Source organism: Lepisosteus oculatus, chromosome 13, assembly GCF_040954835.1.
Source record: "Lepisosteus oculatus isolate fLepOcu1 chromosome 13, fLepOcu1.hap2, whole genome shotgun sequence".
NCBI classification, from domain to species: Eukaryota; Metazoa; Chordata; class Actinopteri; order Semionotiformes; family Lepisosteidae; genus Lepisosteus; species Lepisosteus oculatus.
The window spans coordinates 1953697-1976705 of record NC_090708.1 but is presented as its reverse complement, the minus strand read 5'-3'; the positions used below and the strand labels follow the sequence as shown (position 1 = coordinate 1976705).

At 51.9% G+C, this 23009-nt stretch overlaps 1 protein-coding gene, 1 long non-coding RNA gene and 1 pseudogene across 2 annotated transcripts in view; 2 read left to right on the top strand and 1 right to left on the bottom strand.

The window, feature by feature from the left end:
* The window catches only part of cp (ceruloplasmin), a 430985-nt gene that overhangs the window by 374421 nt on the left and 33555 nt on the right, over positions 1-23009 (top strand). The window lies entirely within an intron of this gene.
* On the top strand, positions 579-7894 carry LOC138242209 (uncharacterized). Its single transcript, XR_011191468.1, has 3 exons — positions 579-650; positions 5639-5832; positions 7197-7894. It is a non-coding gene; the product is annotated as an uncharacterized lncRNA (long non-coding RNA).
* Positions 9530-9648, bottom strand: LOC138242288 (5S ribosomal RNA; annotated as a pseudogene).

Here is a 23009-nt window from a genome sequence, read left to right as displayed (position 1 = left end):
TCTATCGATCTGGAGTGGCTCGTTCGGCGCACCGCGGGCCCCACGCGCTTCGCTTTTCCCCGCTCCTCGCACTCGGGGGCTCGTGGGCTCGCGCACGGGTTCGAGCCTTCCGGCAGTGCGCGCGAAGGCGGGGCTTCCGGTTTCCTTACAGTATCGTAGATGATTTATATGCAACAATCAAGAAAGAAAGATGACCACTGCCTTTGCAAAACCATTTTCACGAGCCTTACCCCCTTGCACACAGCATTAAATACAATGGATGGCAGATTTATACACGGCTGAACCGCCTTATTTTTTAATTTTATTTTTAAAAACTGTGTGCAGGGAGGTAAGTCTGAACCAAGCACGCAGTCCCGTCTATGTGATTCGTTACCCCCGTTGAGGACAGAAGACGAGCTCACCAGCCGTGAGCGCTCAATCATTTTGATACGGATGGAAACAGTCAACACCGCCGCCGCGCCCAGGACAGATAGCACCGAGTCCGCACTCTAGCAGACAAGGGCAATATACTGGAGGTGCAGTTGGGAGTGCGATGTAGTTTTCTGCGAGAGGACACTGATGGGGAGAAGACACGCGGAGAGCAGTGGAATGTTTGCGACGGTAAACGAGCGCGTGGGAAGGGCAGGCCGGACTTCCTCGTGGTTTGTACGGTGAGCGCCGTCATCCCCACTTCCTGCGCGGGCTCCACGCGAAACACTGCTGCACAGTGGCTAGTTCTGTTTCCAACAGCGGTGGCTTTGTTTCCGTGGCACGGGTTTTAGACGCCAGATGTTTGCCCTCCACCGCTGAGGATATTCGTGTGCTCCGTGCTACGGTGGGGATGATGGATCTTTCCTGTCAGGTAGCGATGGCTTTCAAAACACAGCGGCGCATGGTATAACCGCGCATACAAGGAAGGTGTTTTTTTTTTACAGCCGTGTTAAAAATACAGTTTCTCGCCGGAGGGGGGGGTCTTCTGCTTTCCCAACGCGGTAAGACAGAACGCAGCAGCTGCAATGCAATCTACGCGTGGGGACCAGTCGCCGAGGGCTCTGAGATCGTCCAGGTAGTGAACTCCGAGGCTGGGATCCCTTCAGGCCGGAATGAAGAACACAGGAGGAACGATCAAGGTGCTCAGTACCCCTCCTCCTCTCCCCAAGCGCCAGACTCACGAGCAGGTGACTGGCTCTCAGGAGTCCACCTCGTTAGCCTTCATTTCACCCGCGATGAGGACAGAGCAGCACTGATCTGTCTTGGGATGGCAACCAGGTTGGTAGGTTTCTCCACACAGAAGCACCGCGTGGTCGGTCGCGCTGTGCTGCTCAATAACGGCGCGCTACATTTGAATAAAATGGAAGAAGACAAAAACATTTTTAGCGTTTGGGGAAAAAAGAGATAAGATGCCCTGAGATATCCATGTTAAACTGCGGTCAGGGCCTCTGGGGAACAGACAGTCTAAGCTTTGGGCTGTCGATCCCAGAGATCACTCGGATGCCGAATTCAGTGCTCAGTTTCCCATGCTGGTGCTCCTGTGTGATTTAACCCTTGTTCCGTTTTCCACATTTGGTGTTCAGGATGAATCGTAATGGCTGGTTTGTGCGAGGCTGCGGGCGCCCCAATCCGTGGCGCGCGTCTGTCGCGGTGGGCAGACGGGGCAGCCCTGTTCCTCTCCGGCCCCTTGCGCGCCGAAATCTCAGCGGATAACCGGAGAGAGTTTCAAGGTGGGGAGAGGAGAAGAAAGTGCGGATTGCGAACTGCAAGGCTCTGCTGCTGCTGCACCGGCCGCGGGAGCCTGCCAGGACACCTGGCTGAAACCCACGTGCGCACGCCTGCCACTGTTCCACCACCGAGCGCATTCCACAGGCGTGTGTCAGGCAGCCGAGCTCTTCCGCCGCTGCCTGTGGGCCCTTCGGTCCGCAGCTGACAGCTCCCGTCTGCCGTGGTGTCATCTGTAGAAACCAGGCACCTGTGACGTGCCGAGTCTTTTCTGAGGAGTCTTCACCAGTGTCAATTGAAAAACAAAACCCTCTTCCTGCGGCGGCTGCCTTTGTCAGTCTCGGGTCTGACCGGAGCGCAATGAGTCCGGCCGGGTCGCCGTGTCGGAGCTGCTGCTCTTGGCGCGGGTGGGACGCCGGGATGGGAAAGCTTCTAGGAGAACACTTCGCGTAAGAGGAGCTCTTAAACGATCAGTCTGGACCAAGAATGAACCCTTGTCCCCCCCCCCAGAAAAACATAACAACAGGAGAACCACACACATGGAGCAGTGTCTGCCAGTCATTGTCTCTGTTCCTAAACACCCCACTTCCACCTCTGCTGCCCCCATTCTGGAAGCAGAACCGTTTCAGCCGACATGTCAGATGGAGCTGGGATCCCCTCTGCTGTTTGTCTGTGTAGATGATCAGCTTCAGGCTCTCTGCTCCAGCGCATTGCTCTGTTTATTGCTGCGAGGCGCAAAGCTGGTATTATTCTCTTGAAAGAAGAAGTGTCATCTGCGAAACACAGACACCCAGCCCCCCCTCTCCCTCTATTACGCTGCATGTTGATGTTGCTTGTATTCAGATCACCAGAGATTAATTAGGTTTTTCCAGGAAAACTCAGAAGATGCCGGTTGCCAGGTTCCTGAAAGACAAGCTGTTCGAGGTTTCTTCATATACATTCAGGGAGCGGCAATGCTGATCCAAGCACAGCACTCGCAGGGAGAGCCGAGGGAGAGCCGTGGTTCTGTCACGCCGACAGGAGCGCGAGCTGCCGTGGTTGTCTTCCGCCGGGCTTGTCTGCACCGCGCACAATGTGGGAAGGGGGGATTTTTCAAAATGCTTCTAAATCTGGAATAAACAACAACAACCACCCCCCCAAAAAAAAATAAAACGGGAAGATTCAAGTCCATATCAGAACGTAGCACCATGCAGTTCTGGCACAGTCGCTGTGTTTTGTTTTAGCTGCATGTTTTACACGTTGGAAATAAGATGTCAGTGTTTTTAGGATAGAAAACAGGAACCTTAGCCTGGGTAAGAGTAACATCTGCTGGCAGAAGCAATCCGCTGCTCCTTAACTGGCCTAGCAGCGCCAGAATTCACGGGCTGCGGGGGGAAGAGTAGCAAGTGTATGGAGGAGAGACCCGGTATTCACCTTTTTTCCCGGGTTAGATGTTTAGCCAGCAGCTGGTGCTCGCGTGGCAGGGGAGCGGTGCGGAGATTTTCTGTTGCTGCGATTCCCCGCTCGGAGCTGCGGAGAGGGCGTGGCTGTGTGTCAGGTGCTGTGGCCCGGAGAGGGTCATGGACGCGCTGCACTGTCGGGGGACGGATGACCTCCTCCCCGTCCCTCCCCATCTCCCCACGCTGCTCTGGGAGCGACGCAGCGGCCCAGCACACCTGCACGGCCAGGGCCTGTGATTACTGGTGAGGGGCTGGCTGTGCTGGAGTAGTCAACGCTGGTATCGTCTTCAAACCACAGACTAAGCTTCTGAGTTTGGGAATCTGTTCTTGTTCTTTCAGTCTTTCCCAAAGTATCAGAGGCCGGTTCTGTGTGAGAGATTTCCATGTAAAGTGAAGGAAATGTGGAAATGACACTAATGGTGCAATGGTTCAATGCACACACAATTATAAACACACACACATATACAGTATAGATTGTTGAAAAAATTTTAACAATGTTGAAACAAACAGCCTTGTCAGACATAATGCAACTCTAACACAACACCAATCTCAAAATGCAAAATCTGGGGCATCAGCTTTGTGTGTCGGGAGCACAGGAGCAAACTGTTCTGAAGGACTCCAGTCATAATATTTAGTTTTTTTTTGTGGAGTGTAGGAGGTACCACTGTTTTAGTATGGAGCTGTGTAAGTATTTACCACATACTTCATAACCAGCAGGGAACACTGTAATACTGTGTGGAAAATCAGGCGGGGGATTGCTGTTCTCTGAAGAGCAAATGGAGGACGGTTTAATGCAGGTCAGGTTTGTAATCCAGGATGACTGTGCAGCAGGTCAGGAGCAGCTTTAAACTGAATCACCCCTCCTGCTGCGCACTGGCGCTGAGTCTACACCTTCCCTTGCTAAAGAAATTCAGAAGAGGGTTCGGCACAATTACCAAACGTTAATGGTAATTGAGCGGGCACCTTAAAATAGGCAGCTAGATCACAGTAGCAGTGGGGCTTTGTTAACGAAAACCAGGTGCCACCATACTGAGTCAGAGAGACATTCTTCAAGCCCAGCTACAAACCCCGTGAGCGAAAGGGATTCGGATTTAGTGTCTGTGCTGCTGGCAGGGGTTCATCAGCTTGAGGGCCGCAGCGTGGAGCAGGGGCTCGGGCTCCAGTCCAGACGCACACTCTGGCGGGACTCTGCCGTTGCACCTGGAGCTCCGATCGACCCCGTGAAGGCCCTGCAGCAGAAACCAGTCTCCAGGTCGTGCATGTAAATAGGAATTTGGCTGACCCAGTAAAAGCAGGTCCAGCAGGAAGCTGCGTCAGTGTGCGCAGGCGGCAAAGGAACAAGTAAAGGTTTATTCCCTGTTGAAAAGAGAAGAAAAACACGACGTTTCGGCTGTGGAGCCTTCTCCTTTACTTGTTTCTTACCCAGTAAAATATTCACACATATATATTAGGCCGAACAGAAGGATAATTATTTCTTGATATTAGTGGAGAGCGCACAACTGATCGCTGATTTTGCTGAAGCGCTTGATGTGGATATTGGCAAGAGTTTAAAATGGGGGTATTTCTCAACTTTGCCAGAAACATTGAACTTTGACCTGTGGTGGTTTTCCCAACCCTGCTGTCTGGACCCGGGATTGGGATCTGGGGCTCATGTCACAGGCCGGCTCCTGGGAAACCTGCTCCGGAGGATCCAGCCAGAATGAGATCCCGGAAGAGTACCCCCCCACCACCCCCAGAATCAGGAGTCATGTGACAGAGCCTCCTGGAACTGATTGCTTTTCTATCCAAGAGCGAACCCAACTCAGTACGATAATAATTAGCTGGGCCATTTCCTCCCATCTGGACTTGATCACGACAGGCAGGAGGGCCAAGCAAACAGGGACAGCACAGGCTTTTCCCCAGACGGATCTTGAACTAGTCTCATCAGGAGTGCCGGCGGCCTGTTCAGATGGCACCCGGGGGGGCCGCGTGCGGAAACGCGATACGCGTCATCACAGGCCGCCCTGGCGGCTGCTGCAGGAAGAGTACGTGAAACAGAGCACGCATGGACTTGTGCAAACCTTGTGAATCGCGCAGGGCCTGACACGGGTGCTCGTGCGCAGGGCAGACAGTTGCACCACAAGGTTTTTACTGCAAGCATCGCGTGAAAATAAAAATGAACTTGAGCTAAGTTTGGGGAAGTGCTTTTTAATCCTTCGGGGTCCAGTCTATATGTATGCAAAACGGCAAAATGTGAAACTGACCATAGTTCAGAAAGGAATTATGGTACACTTGACCTTTTCTAAACTGCTCTAATTTAGGTACTGCACAATTACCTGGACAGGTTGTTAGAAACAAAGGGGAACGCAAAGACTCCTGGACTCTTGAATGGATGGAAAAGAAATTTCTGCATTTTCTGTTTTTGCTTCTATTTTTAAAGAACACGCACGCATTGCTCATTTGTGTCTAAAGCGTTTCTGTGGGTTTTGTCTTTGTGACATCTTGGTGCTGTTGTTTGTCCGCAGTGACTTCCTGCCAGCTCCCGGCTCCTGGAGACTCTTCCCCCCAGACTTCCCCACGGACACAGCTCCTTGTGATCCTCGCTGGATTGTCCGACAGCTCGCCTGCTGAGAGCCCGGCCCAGGAGCAGCTGCTGGAGCCCACATCGTCACCAGCACCGGAGAGAGACTGTTACTCCAGATATCAGGCGGCCGGTGACGTATGTTCTCCAAAGCTTTGAGACACGTATAATGTACAGCAAACCTGCCGAATCTATTTGTGTTCTTGTGCCAATTATTCTGAAGACACCGATATTGCTTATTACGAGGCCATTCTTTCTGTTTGTCTATGACATTTACAGTACACGCACAAGCAGCACAGGTTTAGGCACAGGTTTAGATTCACCGCAGTAAGGGCATAAGCTTTAATGCTTCGGTTTTAAAAGGCTATTTTAACATTTTAAAAAATGATTGAAGCGTTGTTCAGGTTCAAGAACTGCAAACGTTACTGCGTGTGTTTTTAACAAGGCTCGTCTTTACCCTCTCTACTTAATCCACGGAGGTTTCTAGAGACCACAGGTGCACCTCTCAGGCATAGGCCCCTTCTGGACACAACAGAAGCAAACCTGGCCTCCTTGAAACCTCTCAAGCGCTACAGAGGGGTCACTCGACAGCTTGGAGACAAGACTGGTCAAGCGCACTGTCTGCAGCACAGGCACGTGCAGTCAAAGACTCTGCCAGTAAAGACGTACTGAAGCAGCACTGAGCCCGGCTCCCCAGTCTGACCTGAAAAGATGTCCTCTCCTTCCCCTCCCAGTCGGTGCACAGCGGCCTCTGATGTCATGTCATAAATTAATCATGCCGTCCTTGGGCTGGCAATCAAGGAGAGAAAGTAATGCTGCTGGCTGCAGCTCCTCGTGACCCAGTGACATTAACACAGGGTCACCGGTAACTGGAGGCTTCCCAAAACCCAGGGGTTCGCTTTTCCTTTTAGCTTCTCATTCCAACATCGTCCTTGTGCCTGCTGAGGGAGTCAGGCGGCCGCGAATCATCTGGTGAGACCAGAGAGGCTGGCAAACTGTGTTCCTATTGATTTGCTTGGGTGATGCACCCTTTCTTTTCTAAACCGACAGCCGGGCATCTTACTGAGGCATGCCGGGAGAAGCTCTTTGCTCCAGGGTATGACAGCAGCGCCCAGAGTTAGATCCGGTACCCAGGACGTCCCGTAACAGCTCCAGAGTCCTAACTACCACTCTGTGCTGCAGACGAGCAGTTCGTGACCCATTTATAAGACTGTGGAACTGTCATGGCAGGCACCCACTCCCTTTCTTGGAACAAACCCCCCTGGATGACAGCTGTCCTGTCAGGTAGCTCCAGAATGGCAGCCGTGTTGCCTGGTTACTGGTTGAACTGGATGCCCAAGGTCAGCCTGAAACAATTGACAGAAAATCCCGTTTGATACGCACGTTATTAAAATCAGAACTGAGGGTTCGTTATCCAGGCACCTTAGACGAGTGTGGGCCCAGTGTTAACAGCGTTTTCAGATAATAATCCCTTGCATTTACACAGCGCTGTCTTTCCAAAGGATCCCAAGGTGCTTGCCTACATCACGCACCTGTGAGGCGCTGCCCCCACCTGGGAGAAGTGCAGAAGACACCCAGCACCTGCAGCCCCAACGCGCAGCAGGTCAGCTTCATGTGGCCGAACCGCGGAAGACCTGTGGGGAAGCCACACTGAGCTGACTGGGCTGAGCCGAGTCGCACGAAAGACCGCAGACGCACCGGCCCAGCTCTACTCCCGAGTCACTGGACCACCGTCTATCCAAATGAGCTTGGAGACCGGTCTTCCCGTACTGAGCTCTTGGCCCAGCAAGCTCAGGAGACGGCTGCGACAAGCCTGGCTCCCAGAGACAGCCGTGGCCATCAAAGCGCTTGAGTGTCGCTGGGAGGAAGTGGCTGCTGATGAAGGAGTGACAGATGTTTCTGTTGGAAAGGCCTATCAACTATTCATGAGCAGCTACAGCTTTCAGAGCTCCGTCCAGCGACCTTCTTGAAAGAAAGCCTCTTTCCGAGCAGCAGGGGAGCCGAGGACACGCTGCGCTCAGATTCTCCGCGCACACGACGAGCGGCTTGCTTGGCTTATTCTGACAAACTGGCACACGGCAACTTGAGACAAAACTCAAGCCCCACATCCGCGCGCTGGCTCCCCCCACAGCGGGACACCAGCACGATGCCATGCAGTTGGCGTTTTCTGTATGTAATCATTACATGTCACTATGGCTGCCATCAGACTTGCACGATAATCATTGCTGGCACAATGTGTTAAAGGTGTAATAACAGAGGTTGTACAGTAGCTTGATTCCTCAGGTGGGGCACGGCTGGGATACTGTTGAGCACAGCATTTCAGAGGACGTCAGTAACATGCTCAGTTTTATAAATGGGCATGAATACATGTCACGTGGGACAAAAAAAAACAGTAAAAAGGGAAAAGTATATTTCCTGTCAAACAGGGGCTAAACAATTGTGATCCACGCAGTCCTTGGCCTCAGATGTTCTTTTTGCTCAAGACCAAGAGTAACCCAGTCACGCGCACTGCCAACCCAGCCTGGGAGCGAGCTCAGAGCTGTCTGGTGTTCTTGCTTCGGGAGCCTAGATGGAGCTAGAGTGCATCTGAGAGTCTGCGCCTCAGAGCTCAGTAAAGCTGCTCACACGAGCAGCGAGCCAGGTGTGCAGACAGCCTGGCCGCGGCAGACAGAGATGACAGGCGAGGGCTCGGGGATTACACGGACTTGGTGCTATTTTGCTCTTTGCAGAGGAGAAGCCTCCCACGACGCTGAGCTCACAGAGGGTAAGCCGTTTTGTTCTTTTGCCATCATCCTCCTCTGTTGGGAAGGACAGAATCTTCCAATTCTTTATGAAGCTGAAGTGCAGCATCCATAAGGTATGGTTCTGCAGACTGGATACTGGTTCTGCACCATTACAAGCAAACCATTTACTGGAGCCACAGGGCGCGACAGGGCGACGCAGACAGTGAGGTTTCCCGAGGTGTGACTCAGTGGTGCAGCTGTGCTGCCTGTTACAGCAGAGTGTGTAAGAATGTTAAGCAGTGTGGGCACCGCCTCAATATCACTGTGTGCGCTGAACAGGTTAACTCCTTCCAGGCACAGGCAGTCAGGGAAGGAAGGCTCGGTGTCCAGTTCTGCTGTACATACACGTAGCCTTGGAAAAACATTCCAATAGGCTTTTCCTCCTCAGTTCATACCGACTGGATTAGGAAATGAATCTGCTGCTGCAGCGTGGCTGGGGATCATGTTCCTGCCCAGTGAGATGGAAACCTTTCCCCGAGGTGAATCCAGCACCTGTCCCTCTCCGGGTCAGCGTGCCCGGAGAGGGGCAGGAGGACACTACCCGGGCACCACCAGGGATGAGAGAATGAAAGCTGCACGCGCAGGAGGGGCTGCTGCAGGGGTGTGTGTGAGTGTGTGTGAGTGTGTGTCAGTGTGTGTGACTGTGTGTGAGTGTCACAGAAGATACATAGAAAAGTGTGAACGCTTGTAGTTTTGTGGCTGATCAGAACACGGCTGCTTTGTGATTCCCCGTGGCTTGTTTTTTCCCCACCATCCCAACTCCAGTCTTTAAGATAAGATCACTTTATTATCCCTATACAATTTCTTGCATTAGGAATTTGCCTTTTCGCAGACCCCAGCTTGCTCTCCATGAGATGCACAGACAGGGAGAGAAGTTGGGGGTCAGAGCACAGGGTCAGACGTTTATACGGTGGCCCTGTTGCACTTGGGGTGAAGGGCCTTGCTCAGGGGCCCAACGGAGTAGGATTTCTCTGCCGGCCTCGGGATACAAAACGGCAACCTTCCAGCCACAGGCGCAGACCCTGAGCCACAGATCCACGGCACCGCCCCAAAGCTCACACCACCTGGTGGTCCCAGGCGGTCTCCCATCCAAGTACTAACCAAGCCCAGCCCTGCCGAGCTTCCAAGATCAGACGAGATCAGGCGTGCTCAAGGTGGTGTGGCCGTATGCAGTCTTTACTGCCACAGTGCAAGAAGGTGGCCAATTGTATCACCAGCAATGCAGGGAACCCGACAGCTGCTCTTCCTCGGCTAGATGTTACCACTGTGCACAGCATAATTAGTGTCTCCAGCGTACAGTTCTCATTCTTTACCAGCCTCCCAGCCTTCAAAGCTGCATCAGCCATTAAGTCATCAACATTCTGCATTGAGCAAAGTGACGCCTGACCTTAGCAGACAGAGCCTGCCCTGTACATTTCTCTTTCAGTCTCTGTGTCAAAGTTGGTTCTGGAAGACCTCAGTCCTGCCTCGTTTAGAGAAAGAGAAACAAGCAAAGCAAAGAAATGTCCTGTAGCAGAGGTAGTTTGCTGAGGACTTCCCTGCAGTGGGAGACAGCGAGCCTGTAAGATACCAGGCTCAGACACCTTGGCTCTGTGTGTCAAGCTAGGGGTGAGCACACCTGAACCACGCGTTGAGAGACAAGTCCGTGAAGGCCAAAATTCTGGAAAGAACCGAAAGACTGGATGCTGAGTTTACTTTTCCTTGCAGAAACAGAGTGAAATGAGCATTGTGCATCAGGGGAGTGACAGGTTGTTGTGAACTCCAGTGATCCAGTGATACTAACATCCTGAGAATGTCTGCACCGTTTTTTTGGCAGCATAATACGCTTCAAATATCTATTGCAGCAGGTCAATGTACTTTTGAAGGATCTTGATGGATTTATTCAAGCTCAACTGCGGATCCAAGGGTGGAGTAATTCATTGAGATTGCTTAGAGCTGATCTTGATGCCGTGAGGTAACAGTACAGTGTAGATAAAAAGGGCGTGCTTGTCTCCTCATAATACCTTCTTGTGTTGCTACAGGAACAGAAGGAATAATTAAGCCATCAATCAAGGGTGTATGTCAGCTGTGTAGTCATGGAATGAATGGAACATAAGAGCCCTGAAGTTTGGATGTGGAGACTTGCAGGAAAAGTAGCTCAAGGCTATTGATTAGCAGTATCCTAATTGTGTCCCCCAAACTGGGATCAGACATTCAGAACTGAACCAGCCAGAATCGAAGGGTAGATCTGCACAGAACGCCAGTGTTTCACAGCCTTGAGACCTGGATAGGAATTGAACTTTTATTCATATCATCGGGTCTTGAGTTACTGGCCCAGCCATATTGCTAAAGAGGACCCCTTCAATCAGACATCTATAATAATAATAATAATTGCTTACGCTTATATAGCGCTTTTCTGGACACTCCACTCAAAGCGCTTTACAGGTAATGGGGACTCTCCTCCACCACCACCAATGTGCAGCATCCACATCTCTTGCCTGTGGTCTCTCTGTGTTCACCTGTACCTGATCAGCACCCTAATATTTGCTCTGGATATTTGCTTGCAAAGCAAGACACCAGCGCTTGACCAGCAGGCATAAGAGAGAGAGATGAGATCACTTTATTGGCCCTATACAATTTCTTGCATTAGGAATTCATCTTTTCACATACCCCAGCTTGCTCTCCATGAGACACACAGACAGAGAGAAGCTTGGGGTCAGAGCGCAGGGTCTGCCATTGTATGGCGCCCCTGGAGCAGTTGGGGTTAAGGGCCTTGCTCAGGGGCCCAACAGAGTAGGATTCCTCTGCCGACCACGGGATTTGAACCAGCAACCTTCCAGCCACAGGCGCAGATCCTGAGCCCCAGAGGCACCACTCTGCCCAATGTGGAGACCGTCAAGGCAAGGTGACAGTAGGGAGACCTTCAGCAGTCTGACACAGCGAGAGATCCTCTCCAGTCTGACACAGAGAGAGACCCTGTCAAGTCTGACACGGCGAGAGACCCTGTCCAGTCTGACACAGCGAGAGACCCTGTCCAGTCAGACACAGAGAGAGACCCTGTCCAGTCAGACACAGCGAGAGACCCTGTCCAGTCTGACACAGCGAGAGACCCTGTCCAGTCTGACACAGCGAGAGACCCTGTCCAGTCAGACACAGAGAGAGACCCTGTCCAGTCTGACACAGAGACCCTGTCCAGTCAGACACAGAGATAGACCCTGTCTAGCCAGACACAGAGAGAGACCCTGTCCAGTCTGACACAGAGAGAGACCCTGTCCAGTCTGGGCGTCTCCTCTCACCCTAGTAACGTCTGTGGCGACGGCATGAGGAATCGGCGTCACGCCCGTCGAGCAGCAGCTCCACAGCTCACAGGGAACACACGACGCCGACCTCTCCATCTCCCCCTCCACACACCCCCACCCTGAGCACTCCCCCACCCTCGCCCAGCAAGGGCTCTCGCTTTCATTTAATGTCAGTCACAAATTGTGCTTGCTGTATCCCCTGAAACAAAGACAGCGCGCTCCAAGTTCGGCTGCTTTCAGATACAGGCTTACTTACAAAGTGACAGGAGCGGATTTTTACTCCAGAGCCCCTCTCTGTTTTTCGAACTGCAGTGGACTTCGGCACCGAGCCTGAGGCGTTGGGCCCCTTGGTCATACAGGTGCACAGCAGAGCGAAGGTCAGACCTCCTGCCTCCCAGCATTCTTCCTGCTTGGCGTGTCTGTGTGTCTGAGAGGGCAGGACCCCTGGTCTGTTTGTCCCTCCACACCACCCCAGGGCTGGGGAAAGGCCACGCCCTCCGGCACTGAGCTGTCAGAACCCTGGCAGGCGGGGAGGATGGCGGGCGTGCTTCCGCGTTCAGTCCCGTCAAGCCTCTCCTTTGAAGAAAAGTGGTACAGTTACCCTCCTGGTGCGCGTCTTCTTTTTCTGACGCGCTTTCGCGGCGGGGGGCTGGTGTGACCGTGCGGTTCCCGCGATCCCGAGTCGCGCGGCGTGTGCGAGGTGGTCGAGCGTGTCGAATCGTGGAGGGGCCGGGCGGGGGGGCTCTTCCCTGCCCTTCTCCGGGGGCGGGCTGCGCACGACGCCCAGCAGACGAGCAGTCCCGCCTGGGAGTAGCTGACCCAGATTGGCGGAGGCGGCTCGCAGGCCGTTCCGCAAAAAACAAACGCTCACGTTCGGGGGGCTGCCTTTCACCAGTGCTCCCCCCCCAGCTCAGCTCCACTGCGCTGCTCCGCTCGGGAGAGGAACACCTAGCTGTGCCTGACCCACTTTCAGCCCAATTCCACAGCTCTGTCTGGACCCGCAGGCCCTCCATGGGGAACTTCTCAAAACCTGCTCGAGTGCCGTAATGGTCTGACACAGATCCCTGACAGGGGTACACAGGACACAAGCTCACTGAACACAGCTGAAAGGCAGTAATAACTCTTCCATTTGGATAAAAAGTTCCAAATTGAAGACACCCATTTAATTGACAGTGAAAATGTTTTTTGCTCAATCGGTTTTGAAAGGCAGATGATACGCCTCTGATTTTGTACCTCCTTAAAGTGTTTGCAGGTTCCAGCGTCCTATTTACAGACAAGCGGAGAAACAAAGAGTGTCAGAAAGGAAAGGAACACCCAAAGCCTTTTGTAAGAGTCTTGGGTCTTTTTTTGTTCTAAACTGCAGTCTTTGAAAAGCAGATCAGTTACTGTACTTCCGCCATGTGCATGAGAGCAACAGGCGGAGCTCCCACTGCCAGCAGGGAGAAGCAGAGACAGAGAGACACTTCCTGCTGCACCGAGGGAAATACTCTGGGATTAGACAGTCATCCCAAAAATAACAAATCTAATCTACTGGAGAAGGGGGAGGAAACTCAATTGAGCTGTAGCCCAGTATGTCATCTGCTGTCACAGCTAGAGGAACAGAATGCCTCTTACAATAATAATAGTGATAATAATAATTATAATGTGACTCTCCTAAATGTTTAAACATGTTGAGCAAATTGATATCCCTTCAGCAACACTTGAGTGCATCGGTCCTGCCTTACAGATCTGTGAATTTTACGAGGCCTACGTCTGCTTGCCAGTAGTCGTCTGCTCAATTTAAGGTCGCTGGTGAGCAAGCTGCAGCAGACAGTAAGAAGTCAACACGTCCAGCTCTCGCGCATCGGCCAGGCCCTGAACACGTCAGTCGCCCCAGGTCGAGGCGCGCGAGCCGGCCCTGCTCCGAGCCGCGCCCCCGAACTTCGCCGTTCACACCTCTGCGCTGGAGAAGTTCAGAGGCTACAAGTGCAGTTTCAATCCAAGCTTTAGTTTGAAAAAAACTGGAGGACGGTGACCCGTTTTACAGCCTTTAAAGAAAAGTATAGCGTGTCTTTGTCTCCTCTCTCTTTGCGCAGGCTTCAGGAATAAAACATTAGTTAGAAGTGGAGAGTTACGAAAGTGGTGAAAGTCCGAGAATAACCGAACGGTTAAGTCAATGAGCCAAAGAACTACTCATAACCCCCAAATTGTAAGTGCTTTTTCCATAATATACCCGAGCGGCTGGTATAATTAGAGGCACATTCCTTGTTCCCTGGCACTGCTTTGGTGAGAGGAGTAAAAATCCAGACACCCTTGGTTAAACAAATATTTATTACACTGACAAGACACACACTACGCTACACACAACAATCTGAAATCGAAGAGACACTTCTCAGTCACCTAAAGTTGTCACGCACAGTAATTTTTAAGAGGACAACTGAAAACAGAGATACCCATCAAACTAGCTTGGGAGACATTCTAAAAATGACAGAGATCATCTTTGTTTGCAGAGAAGAGGGTTGAAGGTACTGTAGCAGGTGACCGTCGTGCTGCAGTGAAGCACTCTGCGGTAGAAACCGCTTCCTCCTCCGCTGGTGTTTGGCCCTGGAGAAGAGAGCTGCTGCTGTTTCCTCTCTTAGCTCCGAGTTAAAGTAACCACCACAACGCACCTTCTGTCCAGTCTGACGACCGAAAGCAAAGGCTTCGTGCACACACTAGCAAACACTTTGTTCTAATTTTTAAAAACTGAAAGAAAACATGAGATAATCTGCTGCTCTTTGCATGTCCCTCATTGAGACCTTTCACCCCCCACCCCCAACTGAAATGCAGAAACGCTTCAACGCTTCCTGAAATCTTTGCAGATCGTCGGATTGTCTTGTTTTCCGCTGGGCGTTCGCGGCTACGCGTCTTTTCACTGGCCCCGAACAGCTGTCTAAGCCTAATAAAAATGATTTCGGCGCAGAAATTCAAAACAGTTCTGGTGGAGAGGATATGAAAGCGGATCTCCGTGCGCAGCTGCTGACTGAGGGAGGGACTGGTGGGCAGCCCCCGCAGCGAGGAACCCGGCAATCTGTGAGCGCTGGGTGTACACATTCGCCCCGCAGGACTGCTGTGGATTCTGGAAGGATTACTGCTGATCCGTATTAGCAGCTACAACTCGGCTACAAATCCCCTGGATACGTGTCATATTTATTGATTTCTTCTGAGGGCCACCTAACAGCCGCAGAACACACGACCCGCGTGCCGACGCACAGCGAGTCAGAACCGGGGGCCGAGCCGGAGCGGTTCTCCTGGTGTCGGCCCAGACTAAGGGGGGGGGGGGGTTCGGAGGGGACTCCAGGACCATGCCACTTCCGTCTCGTCCAGACTGGCGGCCGTGTCCTCCCCGCCACACGCCGAGACAGATGCTGGGCTGTCCAGTCAGGTCGGAAACCCGGGGAACGTCGGAGTGACCAGAGAAATGATCCGTGAGGGTATTTGTACAATGCTCAGTTCAGGACGCAGTTTGCTCTTGCGGGTCTAGAAATATTTGTGCCATTATTTCCAGTTGCTAAGAAAAACAGATCTTTTCAGACACAGGCACACGCATCTGCATTTCTACACAGGTGAGGCCGTCGCCTGGGCTCTATTTTTATTTACTGTTGACTTTTCCACCAAAATGAAACTCGACACGGGCTGAAAAAACCGATATAAATAGCTGGCGCAATTTTAGATGGTAAAAAAAGACACCGTTTTGGTTTTAAAAACGAAGTCCTGTGCATCTTCTCAACCCGTTTCTCCGACTGGTCCTCACAGATACAGTGGCAATAACCACATACACACACACACACACCCCATCTGCTGTGAGAGTAAAAAACCCAAGATTAAAACAACAGATAAAGAGAAGGGATGAGCACCTGTCAGGGTGTCTTCATATTTTCAGTTCAATTCTGACAGCAAGGAAGAAAATGCAAAGGCTGTTCTGTGATTCCTGCTGCTGGCAGACGCACTACGACAAACACGAGAACAGGCCTCTCCCTGCCCTGTGTGAGGAATCAGGCCTCTCCTGGTGTCCCGGGACACACATGCAGGTGATCACCTCACTGTCCGTTCAGTAATAAAGCCCATTTCCTGGTGCATGCTCTCCGGTCTGGGCGTCAGGGACTGGGACAAGCACAAGCCCTGGCCTGCACGGGGCACCTGGCCTCTTCCCCTTCAGCGCTGAGCAAGGCCACGCCGAGCGCTGTGAGCAGAACCGGGCCCAACCAGGAAAGCAACAGTAACAGAGGGGGGAGGGCGGCTTGGAGTCAACAGGGTACAGAAGCGTCTGAGTTTAGGGAACCACAGACATGACTGAAAGTTGTAAGGATGCTGTGTGGAAGCACATTTAAATCTGAGGACAGGAGGTGCTTCTTTACACAAAGGGTGGTGGGAGTGTGGAACAAAGTACTTTATGACAATGTTGAAGCTCATATGCTGGATTCTTTCAAGAACCAGCTGGATAAAATTCATGGATCAATAAGCTACTAACTAGGAAAATGGCCTCACATTTGTCACCTTTCTTATAGTCTTACAAAAGCTCTTTTGATTGAATTTTTTTTTTCAGAAAACACTTGCTATCGGCAAAAAAATAAGTAAATGTGAGATATTAACAATGTCACAGCTAACTAATGAAAACCCGAGTAAGGGCTGGAGTAAATTTGATTTCTTTAGATCGCAGGACTGTCTTTGAATATTAATCTTCCCACAGAAGATTGAGTCACGTGCTTCCCACAGACAAGGGCAGCGCTCAGCAGAATGATACTGTACCGCTGCAGGGAGGTTTGAAGATTAGTAGCAGATCTCACCTGGTGAAACACATGTGCTTCCGTGTTTGGGGTAGTGTGGTAAGGTAGCTTCTGCTAAGTTGCACTCTCTCTCTTCAGACATTTTAACACATTTACCTGGAACAGTGCAAAATTAAAAACTGCAGGTTCAGAAGGACAATTGGCTTAGCTGGGCAGCTGGTTCTTCTTCTATAGGTCATTGTGTATTATGGATTAAGCTGAGACTTGAGTTGCTCACCTGTCCCACCCTAAGAATAGGACAGTGTGCCGCCCCCCTCCTAACAGGCTGTCAGGCTGGCCGGTGAGATTCCCCTAATTCCTCGGCACCAAGGAGACGACAATGTCATTTCCTTTGGGGAAGATTATGAGTTAAGATCTTTAACAGGAACAAAAAGGCTCAAAACCTCCCGCCAGCAGGGCTGGCCGCACAGTGGGCTTGCTCTCCCTGTTGGCTGGCCTCTCGTCTCGCGTGAGCTGACCCGCGAGTGAGACTCACTCTCCGCCCGTCCTCTGAAACAGGTCTGGAGAGGCAGAAAGAGCTGGGGCTGTCTCCCTCATCGCTCCGCTTCACGGGCCTGAGGCCAACATGCACACTCGCCAAGCCACATGGGAACAACCCAGGACACAGGGGCATCCCCATTTCAATTCCGTCAACAGGGGGCACTGCGAGCTCTACATGCCTTTGACAAACCTCTCCAGGCCATATCCAAACCAGATATCTGATGTCTGGAAAAGTGGAAGCTGATTTCAGCTCATCAACTAGCGGCATAAACGTTGGGCTCTGTGTTTGAGATGGCCAGGAGGACCTGTCAGGGTGGTCCGGCCTGTGCGCTCAGCGACAGAGGCTGCTGGGTGAGGCCTCTGCACCGCAGTGCTCCTGCTCCCAGTATGGAGGAGCTCTGGCTGCGACTGTGGGCCCTTTCCTGCCTTTAACCAGCCTGACACAGCTGCGCCCTCAGAGTCGAGGCACCACACACAGCGACGGCACAGCTCCATTGATGAAAACACAGAGAGAAAAAAACGTAAATGCTGCTTTCTATCTGTCATCAGACACCCTACTTCCATATCAACGTACAGAACAGCAGCCTCAGAGCAACACAGAAGCTCAACAAATTATGCAGAAAGACAACCTTACAATAACAGTGAATAGCTGGCAGAGGGCTCAGGTCTCTGCGAGGATTACACAGTTTCACACTGTTTACATTGCTGAAAAGACCCATTGTAGGCCTGTGTAAGCAGGGGCCTAGCACTGTGTTCTGTGACAGGACCTGTGCTCGGGCAGCGCAGTCCGGCCTCAAGCCCCGCTCGATATTTTTCACTCGCGTCGTCTCTGTGTGGGCAGGAAGTGACTAAAGCCCCTCGACACAGACGGTCGACAATGTTCGTCCTCAGCGGCTGGCGAGAGGAAGGGAGCTCAGGGCTGCTGCTGTGCGGAGAGGGGTCGCCTATAAACCTGCGGTAACCTGTCCCGATCGCTGTCCACATCCCAGCTGAAGGGTCCGGTCCGACCTCTGGGCAAAACTGGCGAGGACCAGCCTGGCCTTAAAAACTAAAACAGTGACCACCTGAGGGCAATTTAAAGAGCATCACGAGGACAGGAATACTGACAGGACGGCGATGACTTCAAACAGGAGAGACCGAGAACACGACAACTCTCCCAAGGAAATGAAAAGATCATCATCCGAGGAATGTCAGCAGCCCTCTCCTGTCGGAATAAAGACCCCCCCATCCCCACAGCCCCTCAGCACACGTACATGTAATTGGTTACGCTAGAGTGGAGCGGCACGGTTGGAGATAATGGATTACAGCGAGACACTGCCGCGTCAGAACCTGACGCCCACCTCTTACTGTTTCTGTCCCTGCTGACACTCTTCTACCTGAACATCACTACTGTTACACCAGTGACTCCAAGCGCCGCGCAGAGACGCGTCGTGACTCTTTCCCCAGACGCGTGTTCTAGGAGGGGGAGTGACACACAGATCCCTCTCAGTGGCGGCCTGATGGTGGTTAATGTACTGTGAATGGCATTGCATTATGTCAGTCAGAAAACTGGGTTATCCCACCAGATCAGGGAAATAGCGTGAATCATCTTGGCATGAGGCCTGCCCGTAATTATTTCAGAGGCGGCTAAAATGTGCCGTTCAGTTGGCTACGTTACACAAGAGCGATTATTAAAGAGCGTTTTTAAGTGCTCGCTGACCTGCACACTTCAGAATGACACACAGCAGACTCTTCCCCAAAAATCGAAAATACATATTAATATCAGCACAACCCACTTGCAATACTGTATAAATATCAGTAATCCAGGGCCCCGGTGCTATGTACTGAGCGCTGACTGAAAGCCATTGTATTTGTTTGATGATAACAGAAGAGAGAAGAATGAGATCATTTTTACTCTGAGACACTGACAAGCTTGACCCACTTTGCCCAGCGATCACTGAATAAACTGCAGCCCTGGACGACTGAGGAGTCCTGTAGGGTTTTATTATTTATTATTATTTATTTATTTCCAAGAAAATAATACTCCTTGCTTTTCAATAATGGCACAGCACATGCTACTGGCTGTTATTCAGCAAAGCGGGTAGTCTGTAACAACTGCTTACAGCTTTGACTTCTGCACACTTGGAGAACTTCTCATTTCAAGAACGGAAAGTAAGTGACCGACCCCGGGCTGGGGAAACTCTTGCGACTGCATGTGTAACAGCTGAAGCCTCAGAGCCTTCATTTCCATCTGAGCTCTCAGGAAACACACAATTCCTCCTTTGCTCCTATTAGGAAGGGTTCGCAGGCCTCTGGAATTTGCCGTTTTAACCCTTTCCTTGGGGCGGAGCAGTGGCTCTGGGGCTCAGGATCTGCGCCTGTGGCTGGAAGGTTGCCGGTTCAAATCCTGCTGCCGGCAGAGGAATCCTACTCCGTTGGGCCCCTGAGCAAGGCCCCTAACCCCAACTGTTCCAGGGGCGCCATATAAATGGCTGACCCTGTGCTCTGACCCCCAGCTTCTCTCCCTGTCTGTGTGTCTCATGGAGAGCAAGCTGGACAAAAAAAGACAAATTCCCAATGCAAGAAATTGTATCTGGCTAATAAAGTGATCTTATCTCTTTCCAGAGATACAGGTCATCTGCACAGGAAAGAGGGAGATGAAGGATTTCCACCCCCATGGTACACACCAGCTGTGACAAACTGCCCACGTCTGCCACAGACCTGGCCAAACAAAAAGAAAGTGCACCTAACATCCTATAGAGAATAACAAGAATGTCTGACACTTACATAGCGCTTTACAGGTCATGGGGATCCCCTCCACCACCAGTGTCCACCCCCCACACACCAGCTCTCAGTGGGGAGGAGAACAGAGTGATGAAGCCAGTTCAGAGATGGGGGTTAGGAGGCCATGACTGGTAAAGGTTAATAAGGAATTTGGCCAGGATGCCAGGGTAACACCCCTACTCTTTTTGAGAATCACCCCAGGATTTTTAATGACCACAGAGAGTCAGGACCTCGGCTTTAAGTCTCATCCGAAGGACGGCACCTGTTTACAGTCTCGTGTCCCCGTCACTATACTGGGGCATTAGGACCGATAGACCACAGAGTGGCCCCACTAACACCTCTTCCACCAGCAGCCTCACCTGTCCCAGGAGTCTCCCATCTAGGTACTGGCCAGGCTCCCCCTGCTGGGCTCCAGTGGGCTGTGAGCTGGGTGAGGGCGCCCCCTGCTGGGCTCCAGTGGGCTGTGAGCTGAGGGACAGCGCTCCCTGCTGGGCTCCAGTGGGCTGTGAGCTGGGTGAGAGCGCCCCCTGCTGGGCTCCAGTGGGCTGTGAGCTGAGGGACAGCGCTCCCTGCTGGGCTCCAGTGGGCTGTGAGCTGAGGGACAGCACCCCCCGCTGGGCTCCAGTGGGCTGTGAGCTGGGTGAGAGCGCCCCCTGCTGGGCTCCAGTGGGCTGTGAGCTGAGGGACAGCGCTCCCTGCTGGGCTCCAGTGGGCTGTGAGCTGAGGGACAGCGCCCCCTGCTGTGCTCCAGCGGGGGCTGCCGGCTGTGGGCTGCAGGGTGACAGAGCTGCTGGCAGCCCAGCACTCTCCCTCTACACTACTGGGGTCCCGCTCAAGTGTTGCTGCCTCATGTTCTGTGGCGGCAGCCCCGAGCTCACGGGAGGGTAGACCTGTCCTGCCACCTCCTCCAGCTCCTCCCTCGTGACCTCCTGATGATACACAAAAAATAAAAACACCAACCTCTATTGTCCGTGGCTTTTTCTTCCTTTTTTTTTTCCTGCCAATCGGATACCCAGGCCTGCTGCATGTGCCAGAACACTGTCATTCTGTAACAGTGGCCAGAGGAAAACAGGCCATCTGCAGCGTTGCTCAGTATCAGCTGCGTGAGGGCTGACAGAGCACTATTTATCATTTCTGTCAAATTAAATAAGCGGAGCCAGGGCAGCCTGGTGGCGTGGTGATTAGCACAGTGGACCCTGAGCTCAGGGGTCAAGGGTTTGATTCCACTCTGGGGACCTTCCCTGTGGAGCTGGTTCATGCACGGTGATGTCATCGCCCTCCCTGCGTGTAGCAGGGACCTCAGCCGCCTGCGCTGGGGGAGGTCTCCTTTAGCTCACATGGCTGGTTCCTTGGTGCATTACACCTGAGACCCGGGTTCACGCCCAGGTGTTGCAGCGTGGAGCAGCGAGGGTACGAGCTGTGTGTGTGTGTCTCTTCCAGAGTGAGGTTCTGCTGGGCTCCAGGCCAGCTCAGACCTTACTAGGACTAAGCATCTTCCTGATACTGGGTGAATCTCACTAATGAAGATGATGAGGGCCCTGGGAGAAACGAACAAGTCTTTAAAATGCTCTCATGTTCCCAACACAAAATACGCATGCCGCATAAATCTCCTTAACTCAGACATTTTCACTACAAATGCTGTTTTCAAGCTTGCCCAAGTACCATTTTCAACACGAAACAAAAAAAAAACAATCAAGAAACGACAGAAATTCTAATTCTGCAGAGAAACGCACAAAGCCCGAGTAAACGCAAAGATTAGCCGGCAGGTTTTGCAGGGTGCTGTCGGTCGGCAGAATTGTCTACGGCTCACAGATTGATTTTGCAGTTTCGCTTGGGTCGTAAACGGTGCACGCCGGGAGCTATTGAGGGTCTGCCTACACATAAATCTCCGGGTCCCTTTAACCTTGCAGACATCACATTGAGGAAGGGTTCTGTTGCGCTACGGGATTACAAGAGCGAAAGGCAGGAGGTCAAAAGGTCAGAGGTGAAAAGGTGAACGAGAACGGGGAGCGATGTGCTCACTGATGCCGTCCTTCACGGTTTCGGATTCAGCAACATCCTATCGAAGTGCTATCGTATTGTTTTTCTCCTTGGTGTGATTAGCTCTGCAAGGAACAGTTAAAAACATGAATGCACAGGAAGATATCACATTTGCCTGCAGGTTTAGGAAGTGAGAGTCTGTAGGGCAGTTCCTCTCTCTCTCTCTGACGCTTCTGAGGCAGGTGTTTTCAAAAACAAAAGCGCAAAAGTTGCCGTCCGTGTGACTTCCTAGCATCGATAATGACAAAGCAGAGACGCGCTCAGTGAACCGACCGAAAGAGGCCATTCATTCCCAGCGCTCTATCGCCCTCTAGCGACAAGACTGCTCTCATGGCGGAGCGCCTGATACCGGGGCGGCTCCGGAGTTCAGATCAGATCAGACCGACGACCTGCTTCCCTCCGACACGGGAGGAGATGTGCCGGAAGCACAAATATTTGTCGCAGAAAGTCCTCTGTCAACTATGTATATCGTATACACCTATACATTTCAGCGAGCATATCTCACACAGGGACTTAAAAAAAATACAAAGATTCCACATCCCAAACATAACGAATTAGAAAGTCAATTTTAAAAAATCAAACGATTAAGCGTTTTTTTATAACAAAATAGGATATCCTGTTTCCTTCGCCTCTGCTGTTTAAGAATTTAAACAAAAAAAGGGGGAAACTCCACTATACTTTGGATGACCCAGCTACTGAGATCAAGTTTTTTTTTTTAAAGATAGGTGGGCTGTGTCGCCAAAACATCAGCCGGGATTAAACAGCTCCCCACAGGAGGGCTGGCTACTGACTCAATGCATCGGGCCAGGGGTGGTCTGTGTGTGTGGGTCAGTGTCGCACAGGAGGACTGCGGAGTCCGAGCTGCAGCTTAGTAACGGGACAGAGAACACCCGAACCGGCTCAGGAATCAGCAGTCCTGCCAGTCCCAGGCCCAGGTGAAACACGGGCTTCAGGGGCCTTCCTGAAAGGTTAGGAAACACAGGTGAGGAAATCAGTGCACATAGGAAATTGAGCTGCACACAATTTAAAAAAAAAAAAAAAAAAAAGATTGAGAAATGCTAGCTTGACCACGGGAGACTGTCTGCGAGAGGCCCAGCCTGGCTGTGTGCGTTATCACTGCTGCTCGATCATCGATATCTCTGCTCTCGTGGTCTTGTACCTCCCTG